The sequence below is a fragment of the Monodelphis domestica genome, chromosome 1 (assembly GCF_027887165.1).
Source record: "Monodelphis domestica isolate mMonDom1 chromosome 1, mMonDom1.pri, whole genome shotgun sequence".
Classification (NCBI taxonomy): Eukaryota; Metazoa; Chordata; class Mammalia; order Didelphimorphia; family Didelphidae; genus Monodelphis; species Monodelphis domestica.
In genome coordinates, this window is record NC_077227.1 from 391,335,647 (window position 1) to 391,363,333 (window position 27,687).

General features: G+C 41.7%; 1 protein-coding gene across 5 annotated transcripts in view; it reads right to left on the minus strand.

Moving 5' to 3' along the window:
* The window catches only part of RASGEF1C (RasGEF domain family member 1C), a 215,118-nt gene that overhangs the window by 117,657 nt on the left and 69,774 nt on the right, over window positions 1–27,687 (minus strand). For 3 of the 5 annotated variants that reach the window (XM_056811713.1, XM_016428285.2, XM_056811714.1), the window contains exon 2: window positions 25,725–25,870. The exons of the other annotated variants lie outside the window; for them this stretch is intronic. The gene's annotated coding sequence lies outside the window, so the exon portion shown is untranslated. The remainder of the gene's footprint in view (window positions 1–25,724; window positions 25,871–27,687) is intronic. 5 annotated transcript variants of the gene reach the window in all.

Here is a 27,687-nt window from a genome sequence, read left to right on the forward strand (position 1 = left end):
CATTCCATATCACAAATAATATTTTTTAGAGAGGAAAAAATGAGTAAAACCAATCAATAAATTGAAACGGTCTAAAAATATGTGCAATGTGTAAAACCTATGTAAAACCTCCTATCCCCAAGGAGTGAATTTGGGGGTGTCCTCTCACATCTCTCCATTTGAGGCCTGTCGGATATCTATATTTTTGTTTCACTTACTTTTGATTTTTTGTGTGTGTAATTATTTTTCCATTATTGTTACTGGGTATATTTTCTTGGCTCTGTTCACTTTCTCCAGGGCCTATAGATCTTTTAATGCTTCTCTGAATTCACACACATCATTTCTTAAAGCACAGTAATATTTTATTATGTTTATGAATCACAATTTGTATAGCCAATTTGTATAGGCATATATTTTATTTCCAATTCTTTACTATCACAAAATGTGCTGCTATAAATATGTTAGTGTCTATGGAGATGTTCTTATTGATGACTTCTCTGGGGTGTAAGTCCAGTAATGGAGTCTCTGGTTCAAAGGGCATAGACATTTCTGTCACTACATAACATTTTAAATTGTTTTCCAAAATGATCTCCTACCTCTGCCAACAATGTATCAATGTGTCTATAATTCCACAAACCATTCAACATTCAATGTTGCCATTTTTGCCAATTTGTGGGGTGTGAGATGAAACTGGAGTGTGGTTTTGATTTGTTCTTCTCTTATTATTAGTGATTTGGAGCATTCTTTTATTGTTGTGAATACTTTGCAATTCTTTTGAGAACCATTCATTCATATCCATTGACAACTTATCTACTGGGCAATCTATTAGTCTAATATATATTAATTGTTTATATATCTTGGATAACAAAGTTATTATCAAAGGAATATGATACAAAGCTTTTTTCTCCATTCGACCACTTCATTTGTATCCTAGCTGCATTATTATGTTGTCTGTGCAGAAGCTTTTCAATTTCATGTAATCAAAGTTATCTATTTTATGTTTTGTAATAGCCTCTCTCTCTGGCTTAGTTAAGAATGCATTTCCTACTCATTGCTGTGAGATGTATATGACCTGTTTCTCTTCTAATATTTTTTATAGTATGATCTTTATTCATATGCTTGCATCTTCATTTAGTTTTACCAGCATTTGAAAAAATCAAATAGTCTTTTCCCTAGGTAATTTAAGTTTTCCATTTTATCAAATACTGGGTTATTGAGTTCTATATCTTCTAAATCTCTCTTGTCTAGTCTGTTCCATTCATCTATCTCTCTATTCTTTAATTGATGTCAGATGGTTTTGATGACTGATGATCTATAATATAGTTTGAGATCTGGAAGTAGTGGACATACTTTGTTCTTCCTTCTTTTCATTATTTACCTTGTATTCTGTTTTTCCAGATAAATTTTGTTATTATTTTATCAAGATATATAAAGTATTCCCTTGGTAATTTGGTTGGTTTAGCATGAAAAATATAAATTAATGTTGCTAGTATCATCATTTTAATTTTCTTGGCACAGCCTAGTCATGAGCACTAAATATTCCTCCATTTATTTATTTTGCTCTCTATTTCTTTAAGGAGCACTTTGTAATTGAGTCTATATAAGGATTTCTCTAACTCTCTTCATGATTCATTCTCTCTATCTAGTCTAGATCTTTATTCTCATGCTCCTATATTATCTAATCTCTCTCTATTCTCTGGATTCCTCATGCAATCAAAACTCCCAGAGTATCCATTCTAGGTTCTCTCCTCTAGGTAGTTTAGGCTATTGCCTTGTAGAACTTGCTCTATGGATCCTCCTTTTTCATTGTACACCAGAATAATACAGAATCTGACAGGTGTCAGAGAGGGCACTGCCCCATGGTAGTCCCTTCCAATACATTCTTGATTTTGCAGCCCACCACTGATATCAATCCTCCTCCATTATCACCCCCACCTTAGTCTTTAAATCTTCATCTTGGGTCCATGCCCTCCCACACTTCCCCTGGTACTAGTTACCCCTAGGAGTTCCAACTCCCCTTCCCTGAAGGCAGGATAAGTGGACTGTTAAGCAAGAAATTTCCCAGATCGTGCTGCATCTCCCTTCACAGAATATCTGTCCTCACTTATTGGAGCATTTATCAGTGGAACCCCTTCCCACCAGCAAAGTAAAGCCTCTATCCTTCCTCCTTCTTTTCAATCCTTTCCTTCTCTTCCTTACCCATTGCCCTTTATGCTCTTCTCTTCCTCTTATTTCTAGACCAAATCACAAATTCATCTCTATCCCACTATGTCCCACCCCTGCTCTCTTCACATACCCTCCCTTCCATGTTGTGTTTTTCACCAATCCCAATCTCTGCCCCAAGTAATCTTTAGGAGGTCAGAACAGGGCCCAGCTAGAATCTGAATACTTTTCTTTAGATTTAGAGGAGTGCTGAACCAACACGACTCACTCTCCCACCACCACCACACATACATTAACCTGTCCTGCTCCCTCTGTTCCTTGGTTCTTTGGGCCAGCATTCACAGTTGAAAGGATGGCTGAATGGTTGCTATGGCATTGTTGGATATGGTACCAGCACTTAAGTGCTGGTGCTATGGGATTAACTGCTATCCCATTCTACACACATTTTTGCTCCTAAAGGGTCCCCATAGCCCTGGCTGTCATGGAAACTTTCTGTAGCTTAGAGGCAAGGTCTCCAGAACTAAACTTTTCTTAACCTCAGTTTCTTCATCTAAGAGGCTAAGAGAAGTTCAGTGACTTGCTCAGGGTCACATAGCTCATAAGTGCTTGAGGCAGGATTCTAACTTAGATTTTCCTGACACTGAGTCCAGGCATCTCTCCACTATGTTGTCCTACAAAATGAGGCCCAAAGGAGTTAGGGGACCTATTTGAGGTTACACAGAGAGTGACAGAGGAGGAATTTAAACCCAGATCCTTTGATTCTAGAACCAGTGTTCCTGCTACTGTACCTTCTAAGTCTTTGTTAGATCTTCATTAAGGTCATGCCCACTGTACGTGCTGCCCAAGGCTCTGTCCTAATCCTCTCTATATACTATCTCCTTTGTTGATCACAATAAGCATCAGTGGGCTCAATTATCATGTATATGCTGACAGTTCCCAGAAATAATGTAGCCATAGACCCAAATTCTCTCTGGAGCTCTAGACACACATCCCTAATTACATCTGAGATTGGTTGTTCAACAAGCATCTCAAACTCAATATGTTTAAAGTAGAACTCATCTTACCTCCTAATCCTCCTCTCTTCTAATCTCCCTTATTGCTGTTAAGGGTCCCACCATCTTCTCAGTTACCCAGGTTTGAAACCTTGGCATTATCCTTACCTCCTCACTTGCACTCACCCCACATATCCAATCTGTTGCCAAGTCTTGTCATTTCTACCTTCACAACCTCTCTCATGCCTCTCTCTTTCTGTCCCCTCATATAGCCACCACTCTAGGGCAGGCATTCATCATCTCCTGCCTGGACAACTGCAGTAACATCTGGCTGGTCATACTGCTTCAAGTGTCTCCCTGCTCCATGTTCTTTCTGTCCCCTCCCTCCAACCCCCTCCTATAGCTGACTCGCAATTTCCACTGGGTTTTACATGTGCCATTGATCAAGAGCTATTTCCATATTATTAATATTTGCACTAGGGTGATCATTTAGAGTCTACATCCCTGATCATATACCCATCAACCCATGTGATCAAGCAGTTGTTTTTCTTCTGTGTTTCTACTCCCACAGTTCTTTTTCTGGATGTGGATAGTGTTCTTTCTCATAAGTCCCTCAGAATTGTCCTGGATCACTGCATTGCTGCTAGTAGAGAAGTCCATTACATTCGATTGTACCACAGTGTATCAGTCTCTGTGTACAATGTTCTCCTGGTTCTGCTCCTTTCACTCTGAATCAGCTCCTGGAGGTCTTTCCAGTTCGCATGGAATTCCTCCAGTTCATCATTCCTTTCAGCACAATAGTATTCCATCACCTAGTCTTTTTATACTTTAATCCCCTCAAGGTAGTCTATGACCCATCAACATAGACTTCCCTAGTTTCCTTAAAGACTCAGCTCAAGGGGGCAGCTGGGAAGCTTGGTAGATGGAGTGTCAGGCCCAGAGATGGGAGGTCCTGGGTTCAAATTTGGCCTTAGATACTTCCTAGCCATGTGACCCTGGGCAAGTCACTTAACACACATTGCCTAGCTCTTACTGGTCATCTACCTTGGAACCAATATACAAAGTATTGATGATAAGAAAGAACGTAGGCATAAAAAAAAAAGATAGCTCAAGTCTCAATGCCATGGGGAAGCCTTTCCCCCTAAAACTGAAACCTCAAACAGGTGTTTGTTGAGTGACTGAATAGCTGTAACTATCATCATTTTTCTGATGGTAATTTTTCTATCAGTGTCTGGTGAGAGGGGCAAAGGAGAAGATGGAGCCTTGCTCTTAGTGTTGTCTCCCTAGTCTGCTCCCTTTCCAAGCCCATCCCAGTGAAGGAATTCTTTCCCTGAAACAGCTAATGATGAAACGGGCTCCACAAAGCTCCAACAAATCAAAAGTTGTCAAAATTAAGGTCCTAGGAGGACCTGGTTAGGTTCCAACCCTGGTTGGTTGTACTTGGGTTGGGCTGACAACAGGAACCTTTGTGTGTAAGGCTCTTTCCTCTCTCTCCCCTCCCTCACCCCACCCCCCAGAACTCACCAGGGGCCAGGGCCAGACTGGCCCACTTACTGCCCATCTGTGGTTACCCATGCCAATAACTTTCTGCTCCTCGACAGCTGGGAGGACAAAGGCTACATATGTAATGAAAGGCTGCCTTCCCTTCATGTGGCTGCTACTGTCCAGGCTTGGGCTCATCTCCTTGTTTCCAGACAGCCAGTCAGGTCATGGCTCAAATCTGAAAAGGGAACTCAGCTTTAAGGGAACCATTCATTCCCTGAGGCATAGATCCATCTGGGTCTGGCAAGACACATCAGGTCTTGATCCCTGATCTGAATGGGAAGGGTCTATTCATCTTCTTCCCTTTGAAAAGAGGGAGCCTATTTGAATGATATCCCCCCCCACACACACCTCCCACAAAGGATTTGCTGACTGCTCTTGACTCCAATAGAGAAGAATTCTAGGCCATTCTGATTGAAACTTAGTTCAGGGGTCATTCAATGGACCCCTGTCATTTATTAAGTGAGGAAACTGAGGCCCAGTGAGGTAAGTGATTATTAGCACAGTGCCTGGCACATATGGTATGGTGTCCAATTGTATCTGACTCTTCATGTGTCCATTTCAGATTTTTCTTCACAAAGATATTGAAGAGGTTTGCCATTTCCTTCTTCAGTTCATTTTATAGAAGTGGAAATTGAGGCAAATGGGATAAAGTGACTTGCCCAGGGTCACACAGCTTGTAAATGTCTGAGGCCAGATTTGAACTCAGAAAGAAGAATCTTCCTGTTTCCAGACCTTGTGTTCTACCACTGCACCACCTAACTTCCCACCTGGTACATCATAGATGCTTAATAAATGCCTCCTCACTGACTGAACCAAACTTATGACATGGCATGGTTGAGACTAGGAGTCCCTTGAGTTCCCAGGTAATGCTCTTTCCCCTACCCAAGTGGTCCTGGGCAAGTATCATAAACCCCCATCCTGGGCCTCAGTTTCCTCATATGTTAAATAAAGGGGTTTGACTAGAAGACCTGTGAGGTCCATTTGAACTCTCAGTCTATGATCCTATGACCTTAGTCATTGATCTTTTATTTTTTTAAACCCTCACCTTCCATCTTAGATTCAATATTGTGTATTAGTTCCAGGGCAGAAGAGCAGGAAAGGCTAGGCAATGAGAGTTAAGTGACTTGCCCAGGGTCACACAGATAGAAAATATCTGAGGCCAGATTTGAACCTAAGACCTCCCATCTCTTGGACTGGCTCTCAATCCATTGAGCCACCCAGTTGCCCCCTGTTGGCCTTTTTTTTTTTTTCAGAGGCATGGAAGATCTATCATCATGTCAGGTAGACACTTCTCTTGTATATAAATGTGGGCCCAGGAAACTCTACATTCAAGGTCTTAATGAATGGGAAGCCACCACATCCCCCCCAAGTAAGCTCATTCTATCTAGGCACAGACATTATTGCTAATGAATTTATCCCTTCTATCAAGGTGAAATTTGTCTCTTAGCAAGGCCTAACTGTTCCTTTCATCTCTGCTGTCCTGGGTCAAAAAGAACAGATTTTATCCTTCTTCTCCATGATAGTAATTCAAATGCTGGGAGACAGAGACAATGTCATCTCTGAGTGCTTTTCCTCAGCCTAAATGACCCTGATCCATTCATAAGATCACAGGAAAAATACTTCCCATTTTGTTTGGCATGGAACCCATGTTCCCCTTATGCTCCTGGCCCTCTTCCTCCCAGAAGCAAGGAACAGAAGGGACTGGGTCTGACTAGGGTGAGAAGAGCGAGGAGCTCACTTCCTTCTCCTGGATGCCATGTGCCTCCACACAGCTTAAGACCATGTTACCTTTTTTTCATCCCTGTATCACGTTGCTGGCTCCTCTCTTACTTGCAATCCCCTGAGATCCCTAGGCCTTTTTTACATGGATTGTCTTCTCTGTCCCATCCGGGGTCTGTGATTTTTTATTTGTTTTTTGTTCATTTAAAAAACCCTCACTTTCTGTCTTAGAATCAATACTGAGTATCAGTGCCAAGGCAGAAGAGTGGTAAGAGCTAAGCAATGGGAATTAAGCAACTTCCATAGGGTCACACAGCTAGGAAGCATCTGAGGTCACAGGTCACCTCATGATCCTGATTTATGATGAAAAACAAACAAACAAACAACATGCTTAGAGGATTTCTTTTTTTGTGGTCTAGACCTGTGACTTCATTGGTTCCGATGGTAAAGAAACAGTACTGTCTACCAGAACAAATCAGCACTTGTTCTGCAAATTAATATCACAGAGGGCTGCATGGTTGGTCAGTGAGTCAGTCAACAAGCATTTATTAAATGTTTACTCTTTAAAAGAGTTTTACTGTTCTTTAAAAATAGAGAGGTTAATTTAATAGCATTCCTCGCCACCTCTCAGTACCAGGCAATGTCCTAAGTAAGCTCTGGGGATACAGAGAAAGGTAAAAATACAGTTTTTGTACCAAGGAGCTCACATTCTAATGGGAGAGACAATCTGTAAATAATGATGAGTGGACAGGATTTATGTAGTGAAAATGCAAGGTGATCTCAGGAGGAAGGAACTAGAGAAGGGGTTAGGGTTGGGTGGAGGGAGGAGAAGGAGGAGCCAGAAAAAAAAAATCCCTTTAGAAGGTGAGAACTGAGTGGAGCTTTGAAGGTAGAGGTGAGGATGAAAGTACTGAAGACCTGGGAGAACATCAGTAAGAGACAAAGAAATGGAGTGTCGTGTTTGAAAAACAGCAGGCAGACCAGTGTGGTTGGATTGCAGGGAATAGGGAGGCAAACAGCATGTAAGAAGACTGGGAAGGTGGGAAGGAGCCAGGTTGGGAAGGGCTTCAAATGCCAAAGGAAAAATTTTCTGCTCCTGGAGATAATAGGGAGCCACAGGAGTATATTGAGTGGAGAGAGATAGTGACATGACTGGATCTTCCTTTAGGAAAATCACTTTTGCAGCTAAATGGAGGTGAGAGTAGAGTGGAGAGAGGCTTCAGGCAGGAGCGAGCTCTTGCAGTAGACCAGGAAGAAGGCGATGACATCCTCCATCCAGCTGCAGGTTTTGTGAGTGGTGAGAAGGAGCCATATATAGGAGGTGTTGTGGGGGTAGAAACAAGATTAGCAGCCTAGATGTGTGGGGCAAGAACAATCCTTGATAATGACATTAAACTGGGGAACAGGAGAGTTTGGGGGGAAAGAGGATGAGTTCTATTTTGGATGTGTTGAGTTTGAGTCGACTTCATATCACCTGCTCCCAAGTCATTATCTTATTCCACCTCCCCATCACCTTTGGGGGGATTTTTTGCTATTTAGCTTTAAAAAGCTAGTTTTGTTGCCCTCGGCACTAATTATCAGCCTTAAGCCCTCCTGACACTATTTTCCCAGGACCATGATATTCCTACTGCATTCATCCCTAGGCCCTTACCCTTGTTTCCATCTTCTATACGTGTCTTTGGAGAATGTAGGTTGGATGTATCTATCTTGTCTATCTTTAGACTGTTTCCCTGACTACCCTGGTTTGTTGGGGAAATTCCCTCTTTTCCTCTTACCATTATCATTTGTATTTATGTCATTCTCAAAATCCATAAAACCTTCTTTCCTTATAGAATTTTAAAATACAGAATCCCACTTGCCTTTTTGCTGCCTTTCTTTAGTCCTACAGTCTCAAGATCTTGGGTGTATGTAAGATAATGCCACCTTTCCTCTCACCTCTCATGAATTCTAAAAGGAAGTGGTCCCTTCCTCCCAGGGTTCCTATCCTTTCTACTTTGACAACTTGACATCTTTATGTGCCAGGCTCAGGGCCAGAATAACACTTCCCCCTCATGGTTTTCTTCATCTTTTGAAGAATGAGATGATCATGAAGGCAAGTCAAGAGTTTTTGAGAAACATGATTTTTTAAAAAACCCTTATCTTAGAACCAATACTCTGTGTAGGTTCCAAGGTAGAAGAGTGATAAGGGCTAGGTAATGGAGGTTAAGTGACTTGACTAAGGTCACACAGCTATGTAGTTTCTGAGGTCCTGGGACCTCCCATCTCTAGACCTGGTTCTCTATCCATTGAGTCAACTAGCTACTCCCAATATCCTACTTTTTCTTCCTCATCCTAGAGACCATTCCTCCCTTTCCTATACTCTTTGTTCCAACCCAGTTGAACATTTCACTGTCTCCTGCATCTATAAACAACCCATACTCTTGTCCCCTCCTATTTGCTCATCATTTGCTATCCGTCATGTTCCCTTTAGACCAGGGAGCAAGTAGTGTATGTTTCTTGAGTCTTCTGCCTTGTGAAATGCTACTGAGCTAAAGCCAGTATGGTATAGTGAAAAGCATGCTAGAATTGGAGTCAGAAATCCTGTGCTTGAACCAAGGTACTTCATGCCTAAAATAAAGATAGAAGAAAAGTCTAGAGAGTGGGCCCAGCAAGAGCAGCAGCCCTGCCCCCCAAGTCACTCTACCCCTGGGCACTCTTCTTCCCTTAGAAGCAGCCAGAAATAAACAAACAAGAACAGGAAAAAACAAAACAAAATTAAAAGCAACAACATTATCCCAAGCCTACTCAAGCCATGACTGAGCAAAGAAAAAATAAGTTTCCTCCATCAACATTTTTTTAGGTTTTCCTTAGTTAGGAGTTCTCATCCAGGCCCATAAACCCTGCCCACCAGTCTATATTAAAGAGAGTCTCCCTGGAACTCTGTGTGGTACTTTACCAGTTAGACTCGATGAGCTGACTTCTTTGAAAACAATTCTCCAGGTCCTCCAGAAAAATTCTCCCTTCCCCTTTACCTCCTCAGTGCCTCCAGTGAGCAAACCTGTTTACCCCTTCTGCTTTCACTCACATTATTCTAACTTCCCAAATGAACTATATCAACCAATAAACATTTATCAAGGGGACAGCTGGGTGGCTCAGTGGATTGAGAGCCAGACCTAGAGACAGGAGGTCCTGGGTTCAAATATGGCCTCAGACACTTCCTAGGTGTGTGGGCCTGGGCAAGTCACTTAACCCCCATCGCCTAGCCCTCACCACTCTTCTGCCTTAGAACCAATACACAGTATTGATTCCAAGACAGAAGGTGAAGTTAAATTTTTTTTTAATCAAATACCTATGATATAAGTGGCAACTAGGTAGCTCAGTGGGTAGCACACCAGGCCTAGAGTCAGGAGGATCTGGGTCCACATTTAACCTCAGACACTTCCTATCTGTGTGACCCTAAGCAAGTTACTTAACCCCTATCACCTAGCTAGCCATTGCCCCTCTTCTCCTTGGAACTGATACTTGTATCAAAAACTCCAACAACCAGATGCTGTTAAGTGTTGGGAATATTGAATTTCTCATTGGCTATGGGAGGAGGGAGGGAAAAGGGGAGGGAAAGAACATGAATCATGTAACCATGGGAAAATATTCTTAAATAAATAAATGAATAAATAAATACAAATTTAAAATTAAAAAAGTAACAAAAGTGTTGGGGATGCAAAAAGAAGCAATAAATACTCAATAAAAAGTTGTAATTACTTTTTAAAAGAGCTGTATGCTAAATACTAAAGGTGTCTCACTTCTCCATCTCCATTTCCTTATCTGTAAATGGGTAGGATTGCATTAGACTAAGATTCCATTCAGTTTTTTACTTCTGATCCTATCATCCACATCTTCTTCAAAAGATAGACGAAATGGAGCCCTCAGCCCTGCAGCCCACTGAAATTCTCCCCCTTCTTCAAAGTGCAACTCAAATACCACCACCTCCTTCAGGAGCCCTTTCCTTATTCCCTGAGCATTAATAAGCTCTTGTCACCTTGGACCTCACAGAGCATTTTGTCTATCCTGCTCTCATAATTTATCTATTACTTTGGTTTGACAGCTATTTGGTCAAGTATCATACCCCTTTGCTAGACTATAAGACCCATGAGACTATGAGATACGGGGCGATGCTTTAACCAGACTTTGTTTACACCATCTTATTAAATGTGAGTGGAATCAAATTGAATCTAGTCCAGTCCAAGCCTGAAACGAGAATCGACTTTACAAAATTCTTGGCAAAGGCTTCCCCAGACCCAACTAAGCAATCAGCCATCATGAGATGTCACTGAAACTGATCCAGGCTACTCTGTGTCTTCTGGGGATATGCTCTCCTTCCACGGTGGTGGGGCCAGTGGCATTCAGTCCAGGCTGGTGCCAGAAGAAATTACTGTACCAGGAAACCTTACTCCCCCCGCCCACCCCTGCCTTGTGGATAAGTAAATTGAAATTCTCTGCATCACTGGCTTGGCTTTCTGCATAAATTATTGTCGTCTTTTTTTCCCTCTCTATCTCTTCCTCTCTCCCCCTCAGTAACATCTAGTGATAAGATATGAGTTTTATTCAAGTTTTTGATTAATTAACTTCAAAGGTTTATATTATCTGAGCTAAATGTGACTCCCTTCTGCTTTTCCGTCAAGACTCCCTTTGAGGCAAAAAGATGGGGAGAAGAGGGTGAAAATCAGAGCTGTTTTTAAAGGCTCAATTTGGTTTTCCACTAAAGCTTTCAAGTTTAAAACTGGGGAAATTTCACTGTGGTATAGTGGGAAAAGTGTTAAATTTGGAATCAGAACCTAGGTTTGATTCCTTTCTTTGCAACTCACTATTTGTGTGACTTTGACCAAGTCATTTAAACTCTTTAGACCTCAATCCTTCACCTGCAAAATAAAGGAGTTGAAATAGACACATTCGGAGGTCCCTTGTTAGTTCCAAATCCTATGTTCTATCAAAAGATCCCAACACTGGCATCTTTTCAAGATTCTAAAAGTTTAAGGGTCATCGACTATCTGACTTGAAAGAGACCTTTAGGGATGATCAAGTCCCCATATCTTACTTTAGAAATGAGCAAACAGAGACCCAGAGACAAGAAGCCCTGTGCCCACGACCTCACATTTAATGTATGATATGGGTCTCGAATCCAGGTCTTCTGACATTTGATCCATGCCTTTTTCTGCCACATGGTCCTGCCTCTCCAGAAGTATAATTTCTGGGGAATCTCTAAGTCTAGAATTGAAAATAACCAAAGGAAAATAGTATTAAAAATAAAATTCACCTGACAATGGGAATTTAATCTTCCCTTGGCATCCCTCTGAGGGGGGCACTACCATGATGCCAATGAAAACACTTCAGAGGGCCAGCATCTATCAAATGTGAGCACTGTATGAGTTACATGAGCTTTTTATATTAGTGAGGAAATGGAGAAACAGGGCCATTTCTTTCTTGTCCTTCCCCAAAGGTCTCTCTGACTGCCACCTCTGCACACAGCTAGGATTCTTCCCAAGAATATTATAAAGGTCAACGTTAAACACAGTTCAGTCCCAATTATCCTGGGATGCAGAGGAGAGATATGAATTTTAATCAAGCATTCACTTCATCTGGCTGGTTTTTAAGGGCTAAAGGAGCTGTTGTCAGGTTTGTTTCGGCTTAGATATTGTCATCAGCAGGTTGCAACAACAACAACAACAACAAACCCAAGCCTATTTCCTGTGACTTTGCAGAAAATTACTGATGTGAATTCTTATCTTATAATACCTGCCTAGAAGAAAGAAAATCTCTCTGCAGCAAACTGTACATAGGCAAATGGCTACAGAAAGGTGGTTGGTCGTCCTTTAACTCTAGCACTCCTCAGAAGAGGCCACGTGTTCAGACAAGCCCTTCCTCCATCTAACCCCAAACCTATGTCAACACATACTTCTAGGGACGTGCAGAATGTTCAGCGTACAGAAGGCAGTGTGGCACAGTGGAAATAATACTACGTTTGGAATCAGAGGACCTCTGAATAAATTCCGGTTCTGCTATTTCTTTTTTTTTTAAACCCTTACCTTCCATCTTGGAATCAATACTGTGTATTGGCTCCAAGGCAGAAGAGTGGTGAGGGCTAGGCAATGGGGATCAAGTGACTTGCCCAGGGTCACACAGCTGGGAAGTGTCTGAGGCCAGATTTAAACCTAAGACTTCCCATCTCTAGGTCTGGCTCTCCATTCACTGAGCTACCCAGCTCCCCCCCTCCCCCAGGTTCTGCTATTTCATCCATGTGACTTTGGGCAAATAACTTTCCTTCATCAGGCCTTAGGGCTCTCACCTTTTAAATGAGAGGCTTTCTTGTGCTCCTTCCAGTTCTAAACCTATCTTGGGCTCTGATCTAATGTTCTATGATGATGGAGAAGCTCACAGGATGAGAGATTTAGAGACGGGAAAGCCATGAGAAGTGATCTAGCCTAGCCCCTCTCATTTTACAGATTACAATGTCAAGCAGTTATAACCAAGGACACCACCTATGAGAACCCAGGCATGGCCTTCAACTGCAATGACAAAGATATTCCAAGGCCACTTGACAACAACGTCAGCATGCTCAGCAGTGTGGGGTTTGTGGGTCGACATAAATATTTGGACTTCCCCTTGGATAGCCGTCATTTCATGTGGCTGATTGAATAGAACCCCCTGAGGGCCATAAACAATGGCTCACTGCCACAGTACGTTTGGATAAAGAACCACGGGCACTCTGAGCAAACATGCATTCCATATTTCATTTTTAACCCAATTTCCATATTATCTCCAGAGGATACTTCTTACAGGCACATATTAGTTTTGTCTCTGAAGAAAATAACATCTATTCTTTCAGATAAGCAACCTCGATGATCTGACACTCTTGTTATGTAAAGGTTTAAGGATACGTTTTTAAAGCCTTTAAAGTTAACACACATGAAATTAATATTCTAGGCAGCGGCATGAGCTGAAATAGGGGAGAGAAATATCAATGGTGGCCACAAGGATTTCACACCATCAAAAATATACATGCCTTAAAAGCCTGCTCATAAAACAATATGGCTCCACTACTGGGCATTAATAAAACATCCTTGCAGACAGCTTAACCCATTTTCATTTGTTATGATATATTTATTTGCATGAGTATTGACAATATGATATAATCTTTGGGGACTTAGGGGTGAATGAGAAAGGTACTAGAAGTCAGGAGATGGGCAAATCTTTCGGTAGGCAAAACTAGATTCTCCCAACTTACAGTTGATTCTTGCTAAATTTCTAGAATTTATTATAATAATAACATAATATGTTTTAGTTATTATAATGCTAAAATATTCTTAATATATTATTAACCAGATGGCCTGTGAGTATTTAGGAGAGAAAATGATAATCACCAGGAGTCCCGCATTAGATCACTAAGGATGAATTACACTTTATCAAATGATAACATTTGTATAACCCAGTGGAATTGCTTATTGGCTCTGGGAGGGGGAAGGGAAAAAATGAATCATAGAAACATGGAAAAATATATTTTTTCAATAAATAAATTTTCAAAAACTGAATTACACTACTCTCTCTGCTTCTGTCTCTCTCTTGGCAGGCTCACTCATTTGGTAAAGCAGAGAAACAACAAGGGTTCTTGCCTCCTTCAAGAATCACAGACTAAGAGCAAGAAGGGTCCATAAAGCAGCTATGTGGTCCAGCCCATACCCCAAAGGGATCCATGACAAAATGTCCCCATTAAGTGGCCTCTGCTTAAAGATGTCTAGTGTGAAAGAACCCATTCATTCCACTTTTGGTCAGCTCTTCCTTGTTAGAAGTTTTCCCTGGCATTCAGGTTCAATATGCCTCTTTAACCCATTGACCCTAGTTCCTCTTCCGGGATCCAAACAGAACAAGTCTAGTCCCTCTTTATCACCTTCAATATCTTCTTCAATGGCTTCTTCCCACTGCCTTCAAACATGATCAAGTGTCCCCAGTCACGAAACAATAAAACCACTTTTCCTTGTTTTTCTTATCCTTCCTAACTACCACCTTCGGTTTCCTTTCCTTAACAGTCCAATGTTTGAAAGCTCTCAACAACCTGTATAATTCTGAGACTAGAACAAGATTTCTTCTCAATCCCTTGCAAATCCAGTTTTCGTTCCCACAACTTAGTACTGACATTGCTCCCTCAAAGGTTCAAAACCATTCCTCAATGGCCAGATCTCTTTTCATTCTCTTTGAACACATGGTAGAATGTTTGTATCATAATAGGAAGACCACTGTACTTAGAGGAAGAAGACTTGGATTCAAGTTCCAAGTTCTGATACTTACAAGTTAGGTCTAAATGAACAAGTCACTTCTCTTTATAAAAAAAATAGTAATAAGGGGGTAGCTAGGTGGTTCAGTGGATCAAGAGCCAAGCCTAGAGATAGGAGGTCCTAGATTCATATGTGGCCTCCAACACTTCCTAGCTGTGTGACCCTGGGCAAGTCACTTGACCCCCATTGCCTAGCCCTTACCACTCTTCTGCCTTGGAACCAATATACAGTTTTGATTCTAAGACAGAAAGGAAAGATTTTTTTTTTTAATAGTGATACTGGCAACTAGGTGGACTCATTTTTCTGAGTTCAAGTTGAGTCTCAGACACTATCTATGTGACCATGGGCAAGTACTTAACCCTATTTGCCTCAGTTTCCTTATCTATAAAATGAGCTGGAGGAGAAAATGGCAATCATTCCAGTATCTTTGTCAAGAAAACCCCAAATAGCATCACAGAGTCAGACACTTCTGGAACAACATAAAAATAATACTACTTAAACTACTTACTTTGCAGATTTGCTGTGAGGAAAGTGCTTTGCAGACTTTAAAGTATTTTAGTTTTGACTATCCTCTCCTTCTGGTTACTCTTTCCTTTCTTGACTTCAGAGACACCAAATTACTTGTCTAACTTTTCTTTTCTTTTTTTTTCTTTTGGCTCTTTATCCCTTTTTCTGCTTTCTTAAGTCCTGTCCTTGACCTTCATTGCTTTACTTTTTGCACTTTCTTCTTTGTCAGTTTCATTCCCTCTCACAGCTTCAAGTATCTTTTAGAGACACTTTCGGATCGGTAGTTCTGGTCTTAATCACGTTTCTGAGCTACAGATTCACATTTTTGTCTCCAGGACATCTCTACTGGAACATTCAATTTGCACCTTAAAATGAACACATCAAAGATAAGGCTTTTTAGCTCTCCCCCTAAACCTGCTTCTCTCTCCAGCTTGACTTTTCCTGCCTTTGGTGCCACCATTCAACATGGCTCCCATGTTCAAAAGTATGTGGCTAGCTTTCATTTTTTCCTTTCCTTCACTTCTCATCTTCAGTTAGCAAGATCCGCCGATTCCTCTCTTTCAACACTTCTGAAACCTATTCCTTCAGTCATCATTCAACGAGTGTTTATGGAGTTCTTACTACCATGCACTATGCTAGGTATGGTGGGAAGTGGAAGATTTCCTCATTAGTTTTCTAGTACCAAGATCATACACCCAAAATCTAATGTATGTCTGTGCTCCCTCTCTACCGCCCAAGGACTTTGTGATGTGAGGGTTATTCTCTCACTCTGGAAAGGCAAATGGCAGCGTGGGATAGTAGAGAAGTTGTTGGCCAGCCTCAGGGTCAAGAAGACCTGAGTTTAAGTCCCACCTGGGATTCGTATTAGATGCGTGACTCTGGCCAAGTCATTCGACTTTTTAGCATCCTGGACAATTCTCTTAAGATTCTAAAGTGGCAGAAAAATTGCTAATATGTCTGGTGAAACCTATGAATGTCTTCCTGGAATAATGTTTTTAAATGCATAAAATGAAGTATAGAGAATATACAAACTATTAGAGTAGGACCACATTTTACTTGACCAATATGTTCCAAGGCTCTTCATGTAAGTTTAGAATCACACACACTAGTGAAATCCATTATGTAATAAGTATTTCTTATACAAATATATGCAGATACATTTTTAGAGTTTTTTTAGTCTTTACCTTCCATCTGAGAATCAGTACTGGGTATTGGTTCCAAGGCAGAGGAGCAGTAAGGACTAGGCAATGGTGGTGAAGTGACTTGCCCAGGGTCACGCAGCTAGGAAGAATCTGAGACCAGATCTGAACTCAGAACCTCCCATCTCTAGGCCTGATTCTCAATCCACTGAGCCACTCCGCTGCCCCTATACCTTGGCATGTTATGGATTATCAGAGCTTTGGCATCACTACTCTTGTACTTTGAGTCAATATTAATAACCAAATATCATTAATGACACAGAGAGGCACCACTCTGAAGCAGACACAACTTGATGCAAGTGGCCAATTCCAGATGTAGGCTATGTAGGCTGATGTAGGAGCTAATGTTCAGAGTAAAACAAAGTAACGTCTCACACTCACACTTCTCGGAGTGAGAATGAGCATGAACGGGCAAACTCCTGCAAGACTTTACAGCACTTGGGAAAATGTCAAGAATTCAATCACGTAATTAAACATTTTTTATTTTCTATATTTTTCTGCCTTTATTTTTTTCAATCACTAATCGGGTAGATTGGAATTTGCATGTGTTGAGTTTGCATAAAATGGTGGTATATTGCATAAAACTACATGCAACATAGTTTGATGTAACAATATAAAACGACCATATGAAACCAAATAAAGTATTGAATTGGAATTATCACCTGTTTTTAAGTTCAGAGCCCCCAGTTAAGACTAAATTTTCATGAAAAGAGTTCCAGCTTGGGCTCTTTTAGAAAGTCCAGGATCGCCTTATTCTAATCCCGGAGATTAATGCTGGCTAAATCAAACTCCATATGATGTCACCTTAAAAAAGGACTTCTGGTAGGACACGTGCATCGCTTGTGCCTCATTTGTACCCCTGCCTGATAAAGTCCCTTTCTGGGGGATGATCATGGATTGGCCTATTTATTCCACACAGATCACCTATCACTGCAGCTAGCTGCCTTGCTCCATGGCCTGACCCCTGGTGACACTTCGCAGGGCTCCTCTGGGTCAGTGACAGACGTGAGCATCTTGATACTTTAATTGAGTAGATCCTGAGGGGACACACGGGTGATGCTTGAAAAGCTCCAGCTCCAGATTTTCCGGGGGCCGAGGCATTAACTGCGACAGACAGAGCACTAATGGATGTAATGTGCCCCTACCGCGTCACGGGCTGAGGATATGTCAGGGTAGCAAAGGAGTCAATTAAGAAATATGATCTGTTGCTTCTTCATAATGTGCATGGAGAGCTCCCATTAATGTTAATAAGAGTAATGCAGGAAAGAACGTGCTAACAAAAATCCCCTGCATAAAAATCATTTATAGCATGGTCTCACTATCTTTTCTGACTTGGACACAGCTACTTGTGGGAAGCCCAGGCAAGGAAGGGACAAGGTAAAAGGGGCAATAAAATTGAATCCTCCTCCAAACCATGAGAATGCCAGGAAAGTGCTTGGCTCTCACCCAATCGCCTATCTATCCTGGTTAATTTGAACAACCTCACCAGTTGGCCCCAGAGGGACCTTGGGAGTGGAAGTGGTGGGAAGAGGAGGCATGCCAAGCTTCTACTCTTATGGAAGACAATGATATGAGCAAAAGGCACTCTGTCTGGGCGCTGAGGAAAAGAGGGTTAAGTGACTTGCCTGGGGTCCCATAGCTACGAAGTATCTGAGGCTGGATTTGAACTCATGAAGATAAGTCTTCCTGATTTTAAGCTCTGTGCTCTAACTACTGAGCCACCTAGCTGCCCAGGGCTCCTAAGAAATACCCAAGTCTTATGTACCAAAGGAGAACTTCTGATGCAAGCTCACACAAGTGTGTGGCTATATCTATGTAGCGTTACCCCTTGGCAGCACACACATTATGGACAGGCATGGAGATTACTTTCCTGCCTTTATTCAGAAAACTAAAATCTCCTTCTCTTCTCAGTGTACTGGAAAATTTACTTCCCTTCTCTAGGCCTCTTCCTCTCAAATATGAAAGAGTTAGGCAGGTAATGATCTCTGAGGTCCTTCCCATCTCTGTTAATTCTGGGGCTCCAGGGCTCCATTTCTTGAATACTTGGGTCTTTGAGAGCATGTTCAGAGTAAGCCTGTGTGATCCCGTGAAGCCTGGGGTTCCAGTTTGCAAAGCCTTGTCCTAGATGCAGGCTGCTTGGATCATCCCAATGCTATTCATTCCCTAAATTGTACTTCTTCTAAATTTTCTGTGCTTTAGATATAAAAATGGGAAATTACCCACTGGTTTGTTTGGGACTTTTATTGTTGGATGCAGATGGGGAGGAGGGCCCATCTTCGAGGTCACTGTTTTTTAGGAGATGACTTCTTTGCCTATATTTAAGCTTCCTCCTCTCCCTCTTCCCAGTAAAGCCTCAGTCAGATCTCCCCCTTTCCAAGCTAATTCCAAGCCCATATCAGATCTCTGAAGAGACAGAACCTACAATGAAACCTACTGTCAGTTGCATGTTGGAATTTGGGGATCATGGGATTTAGAACTGGCAGGGCCCTTAGAGATGACAGAGCCCAGTGAGGCACTGGCAACATGAAAAGACTTATCTAGATGAAAATGGCCACTGCAGCATGATTTATTAAGTGAAAAGCTGGAAATAAATTATGCTCCCAATGCATGGAGCAAATATTGGCTGAACAAGCTGTGGTATATGCAAGCCCTTTATAATGCTACAAAGAAGGATGATGATGAAGAATTCAAAGAGTTTCAGGAAGACATATAGGAAGAATTGAGGCAGTGTAACACAGTGGTCAGAGGACCTGGGTACATGAGATCAAAGGTTCAGGAGCTAGAGGAGAATTTAGAGGCCATCAGATCCAACCCCTTCAAGTCGCAGATGGGGAAATGGAAGCCCAAAGTGATTGAATGATTTATCTAAGTTCACACAACGAGTAAGTATCTGAGGCAGGATTTGAATTCAGGTCTTCTTATAGAAGCAATTAGGTGGCACAGAGGTAGAACACTAGAATAGGCACTAGGAAGACCTGAGTTCAAACTCAGCCTGAGACACTTATGAGATATGTTGACTCTGGATAAGTAATTAAAAAATAATAATAACATAATTCAAGGTTTGAAAAGTTTTACAAATATTATGTTGTTTGATCTTCACAGCAATCCTAGGAGGTAGGTGCTATTAGCATTCCCATTTTGTCATTGAAGAAACTGAGGCACACAGAGCTCAAGTGGAAGCAAGTCCCTTAAACTATCTCAGTTCCATCAACTGTAAAATAGAAATAATAACCCCAGGGTTGCTACAATGATCAAATGTGATAGCATTTCTAAATTGTTTTGCAAACTTTTAAAACTATAAATGCTAGCTGTTAGTCTCGATTATAAGCCCAGGATTCCATCTGACAGTCACAGGTTCTTGATTGTGGCACTCATCATGCAAACATGGGCAAATCACATTTCTCTGAACTTCAATTTCCTCATCAAAAAGCCCAAGGGAGACAGGGAAGGGGATGATGACCTTGATGCGATCCTACAGCGCTCTAATCTATGAAACCATGACCTTAAGTGTTGCAGAGTAAAGGAAGGAGAGCCAAAAGAATAAAATACATGGTTACTCTAAGTTGATGCCCGAAGACCACTTTAAACAGCACTAAAAACTCTGAACAAACACACTGAACAATGTTTATACTGATTTCTAAAGCATTATTTGGCCTTTCTTTTATTTAGCAAACAGAAAAACTACTGAAGCATGAAGTTGCACCAAGCATTTATTGGGCCCTACAATGTACCAGGCCTTGGCAATATAAAGATAAAATCCCCCCAAAACCCAGTCTTTGACCTCAGGGCAGATGTAAATGTTTAATAGTTGTTCAGTCATTTCACTGTGTTCAAATCTTTGTGATCCCATTTAAGGTTTTCTTGGCAAAGATACTGAAGTGGTTTACTATTTCCTCCTCCAGCTCATGTTACAGATAAGGAAACTGAGGCAAATAGAGTTAGATGACTTGCCTAGGGTCCCACAGCTAGTAAGAGTCTTAGGCCAGATTTGAACTAAGGTCTTCCTGACTTTACGGTTGACACTGTATCCCCTGAGCCACCCAACTGCCCAGGAAATATGTAACAGATAAATAAATACTTGATTATTTAAAGAGAGAGAATGCTAGCAATTAGAAAGAAATCAGGAAGGGCTCCCATGGGAGGTGAGCTCTTTCCTGGACTGTGGAGAAGACCAAGGATGCTCAGAGGCAGAGGAATGCTATTGATCCTCTCTCTCTTTTACTCCATTGTTTTTAGAAGTTGTAACCACACAGGTGATTCAGCTTGAGGTTCTGGAGGATGTTTTGAAGCACAATTTATTTGTAAAAAAGAGGAAACAAATAATCAGGATGGGGTTGGCCTCTCCATTGTCAGAAACTGAGATTGCCAGGGCTAGATGCACTCTAAACAGTCTTCTGGCTTTGGCAATCTCAGCCCATGATAACGGTGGTTCCTGGATGGGGAGGGGGAATAGGCGACCTTCCCAAGGATCCTTTTCGACACTAACACCCTAGATCTGTAACTGGTTGCCTAGACTTTGTTTTTTCCTAATTTTTTTTTCATACATTTAGAACATATAATCCTTACTGGGTCAACTTATTCCTTTAAAGACTGAAGCAAGCAGAAGGCATGAAGGATGGATGTCTCTGGATAACCTGAAAGATTTAACTTCAAATTTTCTTCTGTTTATCTCTTAGAAGCTCATTTCACAGGCAGATTAAGGAAGCTTTCCATTAGTCTTCTGAGAAATGGGCAGTGATTACCTGCATGAAGTAGTGAAATCCAGGCTTCTGTTTAAGCCTGGCCAACTGAGGGAATTTGTGTAGTCTGGGGCATAGGGAAGGAGGATGGAGGGAAAAGACAGGGAAGGAAAAAGCTCAGAAAACTCTAAAAAAGAAGAAGAAGAAGCGCCTGTCACAGCTTCAGAAGTGGGGAATGGGCTGAAGGTGGAGACTTCCCTGACTGCTAGAGAGGAATCTGAAAGGAACTGATTCCTGCCTCAGGATTTAGGAAGGCCAGTCAGGCTGCTTCAAAAGTAAACTTGTCCCTGAAGCACTCAGGCCTTGGTCTGCAGAGGCAGAAGCCCTTGGGAGAAGAGGGAATTGCAAAAAAAAAAAAAGGATTTTCAACAATGATAAATGCAAGATGGAGAAAGGTGAGGACTGAGAAGTAGGAAGTGGCAATCACAGAATGGGAATTCAACAATGTCATTCCTATAAACTTAGAAAGGACAGTTTCAGTGCAGTATATGGGGAAGGAACCCAGAGTACAGGGTGACCAGAATGTGTTTGAGTGAGTGTGGATGAGTGTGTGATGAGGAAGCAGAGATAGCAAGAAAAGGTGACTGTCTAGAAATTCACTGATGAAAAGAAAATGAGAAAGAAGATGACAGCTAAAGGGGATGAGAAAAGATAAGTGAAACCTAGAGTAGCTGGAGGAGGAAGAGCCAACAGGAAGGGGGGAGGGTGGGGAGAGAGAGAGAAAGAGAGAGAGAGAGAGAGAGAGAGAGAGAGAGAGAGAGAGAGAGAGAGAGAGAGAGAGAGAGAGAGAGAGAGAGAGAGAGAGAGAGAGAAACAGAAATAGACAGAGACAGAGACAGAGACAGAGATAGGTAGAGAGAGAGAAGATGAGTACAGAATGCACATGAATTCTCTGTTTCTGATTTTATAATTCTCTAATTGGGGCAGCTAGGTGGCCCAGGGGATAGTACACCAGACCTGGAGTCAGGAAGACTCATTTTCCTGAGTTCAAATCTAACCTCAGACATTTACAAGCTGTGTGACCCTGGGCAAATCACTTAGTCCTGTTGCCTCAGTTTCCTCATCTGTAAAATGAGCTGGAGAAGGAAATGGCAAACTGCACCAGCCTTTGCCTCCCACCCCCAACCCCAAATGAGGTCATAAAGAGTTGGACATGACTGAACAACAATAATTGTCTTTAGCCTTCCTTACCAATCTTAGGACATTCTGAACTTTGCAACCTTGATACAATTGTTATGGGACTATGCAATCCTTTAGTAGTCATCCTCCATTACATGCCTTTGCTTTTTATGCCTTCCAAATTAAATTCAATTCTTTCCTTTTTGCTTTCCAAAAATTTTAGCTAGCTGGTGAGCTTCTAGAGAATCCCCACTGGGTCTCTCTGCATAATTCTCTCACTTCCTCCTCCTTGGAATTGTTTTTCTTTGTCTTAAGAATTTTCAAAGCTTCTCCCTTTGCCCTGAATCCCAGAGGAAGGAGGTGGGAATGAAATGGGGCAGACTACAGTATTCATCATTAGACAAGCTTTCTTTATTCGATATTTTCCTGAATTGTTTTTATTTTTCACCAGGGAGGATTCAATCTGAAGGGGAGCTTCAGAATGACTGCAACAGAAAGACAAAAGGCCATCAAGAAAATGTTGGTTGTTTATTTGATATAAAGCAAGTGGTAAGGAGCAGAGAGAGCAGACAGCTGGGGCAACCCAGGGATTAGCAAGGAGAGAACAGCTGATGGTGAAGGAGAAAAGGGTTCCTAGGGTGATAGTGATCAGTCACTCATTTGAATGGCTGACCACAGAAAAAAATATGCCAAGATACCTTTGGCACAGATATTCTCCCATCCATCAAACCCTGGGAAAGGAAGAGTGCAGATGTGATGCTGTGGGTCCTCAAAGACTAATGTCAAAGACTTATGTCTGACTAAGAGTCAGACATAAGTGTGGGAGAGAAGAAAGTCAGAATAAAACCATAAACTGAACTGGTTCTTGGAAGTTCTTTTGGACTACACAAGCAATGACAACCATTTACTTTCTTTTTAAACACAAAGCAGAAAGATTAGTGATCAGATTTCAGGCTTGGTTTTTCTTCTACTTCACATGTGACTTTAGGCAGGATGTTTCACTTTTTCAAGTCCCAGGTTTCTCATCTGGTAAATGAATCAGATGAGATGGTCTTAAAGATCCTAGGTAGTAGAGTAGATAGAGTGTTGGGCCTGGAGTCAGGAAGACTTGAGTACAAATCTGGTCTCTGACATTTACTAGCTGTGGGACCCTAGATAAGTCATTTAACCCTGTTTGCCTCAGTTTCTTCACCTGTAAAATGAACAGGAAAAGGAACCACTCCAGTATCTTTGCCAAGAAAACCCCAAATAGGGTTGTGGAGAATCAGACACAACTGAAACGACTGAATGACAATATCAAAGGATCGCAGAGCCCACATGTGTCAAAAGATAAACTTGAACCCAGATCTTCCTGCTCCTCTATTAATCCACTAAACTCTGCCACCACTCCCCACCTTTATATTTCATAGGAAGACATAACTCAATATCAGGAGACTCCATTAAGACCTCTGAAGGTCTCCGTAGCAGCTCCCTAGCCTAAAGTTTCACATAACAGCTCAGAAATCATGTGGGAAGGGGTCACAAAGCTGCTGCAGGGAGTGAGCCTGGAGTGCCCATGTTAGTTTTTCCTTTGGAGGACTGGTTTTGGAGAGCCACAAATCTGACCTGGAAACTCAGGGGCCAAGAAGGCTCCACTTGTGCAACTGGGACACGTTGTACTTCTGAATGGCTCCTTCTGTTTGAAGAGTCCAGGAGTGTGTTTAGCATGCAGTGCTGCATGCTAGGGGATGGGGACAGGGTGCTAAGGGACACCCCCAGGAGGCAGCATCAGACACCATGACAGAAAGAAGGGAAGTGACCTGGAAATGCCAAACAAGGAGAGGAGACGGCCGAATAGAGCAGAGCGGCTCGCTGCCATCGATAATGCATCAGGCTCAGGCTGAAACCTCTTCTGGGCTGGCATTCGGTGCACTGCAGGCCTATCCTGGTGTGGGCTGCAGCTGCTGAGATTGACAGGGTAGAGATTAATCTCCTCTGCCTCTGGGATTGGAGACCAGAGCAAAGAAATGAGCTGTTTAAGTTTTCCGTCACGTCCAGCGTTACCTCAAACAGCCGAAACGTCAGGGCCCTGACCCAACACTGCCTTTTCAGCAGAATGCACTGATAATCCCAGGCAGTCTCAATTGTAATCCTTCATGCGTGATTTCTACCCTGAACAAAGCAACGGGGGGGGGGGGGGGGGGGGGGGGGGGATGCAAAACTTCTATTCTCTGGCCTGCCTCCTGCTCCCTTTGCCCAAGGGCTCACTCTTTAGACCAATCACAGAAAGACAGAATGGCCAAACTGGAAGGGACCGTGAAGAGAAAGGAGGCCAAATCGCGTATTTTGCAAAGGAGAAAATAGCCTTCCCTCGCTTGTACTGTATGACCCTGGGCTGCTGGGAGGGATAGCAAGTATCAGTCAATCTACAAGCATTTATTTGCATCAATTTTGTGCCAGGCATTGTGCTAGGCACTAGAGATTCAGAATGCAACAAGTAAAACAGTTGGGGAAACAATGTGTACATATATACATAGAGAATTCATATAAAGATACATGTAGCATTGGTATATGTATAAATATGTATACACACAGAAGATTATATACAAAATAATAGGAGGTAATTATAGAGGAAAGGCACAAGCAGCTATGAGGATGAGGAAGCTGAGTCTCAATGGAAACTAGGGTACCTAAGAGGCAAAGGTTGCACAGTGGGAAAAGCAATGGATTTGAAGTCAGAGGATTTGGGTTCAAATCCTGCTTCTATCATGTTCTACCTGGATAATCCTGAGCAAAGTACTTAATCTTTTGGGGCCTCAGTTTCCAAATCTATACAATGGAAGGGTTAAATCAGATGACTTCTTTGGTTTATTCTAGCTTTAAATCTGTAACCATGTCACACACACACACACACACGCACACACACACACACACACAGAACTGTGAGGTGAGGAGGGAGTTGTAATTCTAGGCAAGGGTGTGAACAGCCAAAGCAAAGACAGAGAGGCTGAACACAACCCTTCCAGGACTGAATATGCAAGCACTATGTGTCTCTATGGGCTTAAGTCACTTGCCCAAGCTGATAAGTTTCAGAAGCAAACTTTGAACCCAGGGCTTCCTGACCCTAAGCCTGATACTCTTTCCAATACACCATAATGTCTCGATTCTGTGAAAAGAATGCTTTGTAAAAGATAGAGTAGAGAAATGTGAACTGCTATTAATTAGCACATGACATGCTAATTTATGAAAATTTCATCAAAGCTCTTCTAAGCTAGAGACTTCCAGGCGCCATATGCTGGCCTTGCTAGAACACAAAGTCTCCTCTGTCCAAGCCCCAAATATTCCAGCAAGATGCACTCTAATTCTGGCTGCTGAAAACCTCACACTTTAAAAAAAATCCATCACACCAGCATTGACGATACGGCAGAAGTGTGCAAAAATAGCCCCAAAGTACAGAAGGAGAAAAAGCATCCTACTTACCACAGTCTGTGCATGTGCTCACACCTTATGACAGGCGCTTCTCAAGGGTGGGGAGCCCCCAATGGAAACTAACTTCTTCTTTCTTCCTTCAACTTGCAAAGGGGTTGTGTCTGCAACTCCTAAGATGTACGGAGTTTGAGCCATCCCTGTAACCAGGAAGTAAGCATGAGGTCTGATGGACCAGGGCCCAGCTTGTAACTTCTCTATGAGTCCTTTCTGACCCCAAGTCTGGTGCTCATACTACCAAGATGAACCTACCAAATTGTAGTATCCCCTAGACCACATCTTACCACAAGGAGAAGAGAGAGATCCCACTGAATGCTTTGCTGAAATCTACATGGCATCTCCTTGATCTACCAACATAGTATTCTTGTTAAAAACAAACAAACAAAGAGATATGGATGCAGCTAGATGGCTCAGTGGATAGAGAGCCAGGACTAGAGACAGGAGGTCCTGGGTTCATATTTGGCCTTGGATGCTTCCTAGCTGACCCTGGGCAAGTCACTTAACCCCCACTGCCTAGCCCTTACTGCTCATCTGCCTTGGAACCAAGAGACAGTATTGATTCTAAGATGGAAGGTAAGGGTTTATTTTTTTTTAATTTTTAATATTTTATTTTATCAATTACCTGTACTAACAATATACCAACATATATTTTCTGAAATTACAAGATCCAAATTGTCTCCTTCCCTCTGTTCCAGAGATATTGATCTGGGCTTTACATGTATTATCATTCAAAACATACTTCCATATTGGTCATTGTTGTAAGAGAATACTCATATAAAACCTAAAGCCCCAAATAAAAACACAAATAAATTAAAGTGAAAAATAGCATCCTTTGATCTCTATTCTGACTCTAAGAGTCCTTTCTCTGGAGGTGGAGAACTTGGCAAGGATTTAAAAAAAATAAACAAATGAATGAATAAATGAATGAATTAAAAAAGAAATGTAAGAAGATAACTCTGACATGATAAACCAATGCGTTTACAGCAATCATGAGCTATGGTGATCCAACTTTTTCCCCCCAAGTTTTCACAAATTCTCCTTTTAATAATATGTTGACAAGAATCCATTTTCCACAGTTTCTCTGAATTTACTCTTTCTGATTTGAAAATCAGGACAGCATTGGTCCAGCTCCAGAATATCTCCCAGTCGTTAGAACTATGTAGACAACTGCCCATTCTTTCAGAATCCCGGAATGTCCATTCAGCTGTCTTGCTTGAACCTAATGAGGACATCTAGGTGCTCTTTTAATCATGTTATCTTGGACTGTTGCTACCTGTTAACCAGTTCTGTTTTAGCCTCCTGTTATTTTGCTGAGACACAAATTTAGCAAGAGATCTCTGCTGCCTGAACACTCCCCAGCATCTATGATTCTTAACTTCCCAACTGCAGCTAAATATGGTCCCCTAGCAAAGATTTTTTTAAAAAATATTTTTAAAATTTTTACTATTTCCCCCTCAATTACATGTAAAAACAGTTCCCAACATTTTTTTTAAACCCTTACCTTCCGTCTTGGAGTCAATACTGTGTATTGGCAATGGGGATTAAGTGGCTTGCCCAGGGTCACACAGCTGGGAAGTGTCTGAGGCCAGATTTGAACCTAGGACCTCCCATCTCTAGGCCTGGCTCTCAATCCACTGAGCTACCCAGCTGCCCCCTCCCAACATTTTAAAAAGAATTTTGAGTTTTGAATTGCCTCCCTCTCTTCCCTCCCCTCCGCTGAGATGGTAAGCAATCTGAAATAGATTTCACATGTGAAATCATGTAACACACTTTTTCCATATTAATCCTTATGTGGAATAAAGCTCAAACAAAAAAAGATAAGAAAGTGAAAAAAGTTTGCCTTGTCTGGATTCAGACTCCATCAGTTTTTTCTCTGGAAGCAGGTGGCATTTTTTATCATAAGTTCTTTGGGATTTATGTATCAATACATTGCTGAGAATAGCTAAGTTATTTATAT